This window comes from Jaculus jaculus, chromosome 3 (assembly GCF_020740685.1).
Source record: "Jaculus jaculus isolate mJacJac1 chromosome 3, mJacJac1.mat.Y.cur, whole genome shotgun sequence".
In the NCBI taxonomy this organism is placed as follows: domain Eukaryota; kingdom Metazoa; phylum Chordata; class Mammalia; order Rodentia; family Dipodidae; genus Jaculus; species Jaculus jaculus.
Window position 1 is genome coordinate 72,613,330 of NC_059104.1, and position 2,653 is coordinate 72,615,982.

The following is a 2,653-nucleotide window of genomic DNA, read 5'->3' on the forward strand; positions in this document are numbered from 1 at the left end:
AACTTACAGTACTGTTGGTTGAGACAATGACTACTATATCAAATACCATCTGATCATTATGTCAACATTACCCATGTGTGGTAACATTTATGTTGGTGTGCAAAATCTGACAAATGGTCAATTTTTGTTTTCCTGCAAAACACAGTATCTTTAAAAATGATTTTAATAGTCTTACCTAAAATAAATTTAGACTTCCAAACCAAACACCTGCCCAAATTACACATCTTCTGTCCTTCCTGTGTGGCTTACGTAGTCTTTAGAATATGATCACATGGTTCTGTTATAGGCTTCTAAATTCTCAGATTTTCAAAATCCGAAGTTACTTCCTCATGCAAAACAATGCAACCAGTAATTCTACACAGTGTAGAATCATTTTTCTTCTGAGTAGCTCCTTTTTTAAAAATGGGCAGCCAGGGGCTGGAGGGATAGCTTAGCAATTAAGGCATTTGCCTGCAAAGACAAAGGACCCAGGTTTGATTCCCCAGGACCCATGTTAACCAGATACACAAAGGGTACATGTATCTGGAGTTTGTTTGCAGTGGCTGGAGGCCCTGGTGCACCTATTCTTTCTCTCTCTTCCACCATCTTTCTTTGTCAAATGAATAAATCAATAAAATAGTTAAAAAAATGGGCAGCCACCCCCAAAAATAAAGTAAAAATAAGGAAAAAGGACATATATTTTGTCTGTAAAGCACTCCAGTTCCCTAATTCTAACTTGGAAGGACAAAGCAGAGGCAAACACATCATCTCAAAACACTGAAAAATGTCTGTATTTGGTGTCTTCAAGATATTTTTCCTTCCACAGGAGATGTGGCAACAGAGGGTACACTGAAACTGGCTGCTGTGTAATTTTTCTAGTTCCTTGTGAATCTCTTATAGGACAGTCTTCTGGCCTGTCTTTGGCAGATGAAGGCAAACCACTACTCCTACTCCCTGCTCCACCTTCAGGGCTGCCCCCACCAATTCCAGGGCCTCCAGGTAAATCCAGTCTTCTTATTCAACAAGTTCTTAAGAAATTTGCCAGGTCGCCTTCACCTGTAGCTCCAGCTTTCATGTTTCGGTCAATTTTCTTTGACCCAGCAGGGATGGGGAACAAGCTGGTCACATTGGATGACACAGATGTTTGGTGTTTGGGGTGAGCCTCCAAGGACTCTTGGGGATGCATCTACAGGCCTTTCAGCTGCAGTTGGTGGTTGCTTTGCTAAAAGAGACTGTAACTTTATGAGAAACACGTGGTTGTCTTCTGCCATAATTTCCTTTCCATGTACAAACTTTTGGACAGGTGATTTAGTTGTGATGTCTTCAAAATTACCGTCTACTTTCAGCGTTTGAAAATTTTAATGTAACATTCCTATTTTTTTAAAATCATTATCCCATCTTACTGGAATGAACACTGCATCCTTTTCTATAACCACAGCAGGGCTTTTAGAGGGGAACCCCGAGAGCTTCTCAAAAATGTATTTATATACTAAGTCTGTGTTTTTTGTTCTCTTTTACTGACATATAAGTAAGTGCTGCACCATATTGTAAACAAAACTTCTGGATGTGTGACTGGATAAAATCAAAATGCTCATCTCAGTAGTCATGCTCTTTCTACAATATGCTAATGGCATCAAACTTTTCACAAACTACCAGCACTGGAATGCCCAGGTTATGGCACCCACAGGTAGGACAATGGTGTTGTCTCTGTCCTCCTGGGCACCAGTGTCCAAGGCTTTGACATGTCCACAACCAGCATGATCAGAGTATCCCTTAGAGAAATGGCATCCAGTGAGAACTTTAAGAGCTCTTTGTGATACAGGTCTCCAGCCAAGATGCACACATCACATCTAGTTTGATGGGCCCTGTCTTCATTGTACATGTTTAACTACAGATATTCTAGTCCTCTTCCTTTCTTGTACTCCTCTATTCCTGAATTTTTCTTACTAAGCTTGTTTTGCAAGCTCCATCTTCACCTGCAGCAGCACATTCTTCCCCACCTGGAGCTCGGAGCACTAGTGCATGGACACCTCACAGAGGATGCACCACCCCAGATTCTGCCTATTGTTGACATCATGTGCTGCTGTGGCTACCCTATGCCAGATTGTTTGCCAGGGGACTGCTGATATACACTGAGGCTAGTCTCAGTGAAGAGGAACTGAACAAACCAACTTACCCCATGGCAGCCATCTTGGTTGGGAATCACACACTACTCCCTGGCAAGGCTTGAATGATCTTGGAGGCAATAGATGGAGGTGGTGGTAGTGGTGGTGGCAGGAATTCCCTATCTGTTATTTTCTTTGAAGTGAAATCTGTGTGATTTGTGGTAACAACAAAATGAGTACTTGCTGGAGAGAGCAAGCTCACTTGGTTTAAACAACCCTAAGAGTCAGAGTCAGTTTTTTTTTTTTTTGTTGTTTTTCTTTCTTTATTTTATTGGACAGAGGGAGAGAAAGAGAGGGTCAGAGAGAAAGAGAAAGAATAGGCATGCCAGGCCTCTTAGCTGCTGCAAATAAACTACAGACTCATGAGCCACCTTGTGCATATCTAGCTTTATGTGGGTACTGCAGAATTGAACTTGAGACCTTTGGCTTTGCTGGCAAGTGCCTTAACTAAAGGGTTAATAGCTTTCCCTGAAAACTAGAGGGAATTGAAGAGTTAATAAGTGCCCCTC

At 41.7% G+C, this 2,653-nt stretch overlaps 1 pseudogene; it reads right to left on the reverse strand.

Annotated features, from left to right (window-relative positions):
* Nucleotides 1-782: 782 nt before the first annotated feature.
* LOC101610651 lies at nucleotides 783-2,169 on the reverse strand (annotated as a pseudogene).
* Between the last annotated feature and the right edge of the window lie 484 nt (nucleotides 2,170-2,653).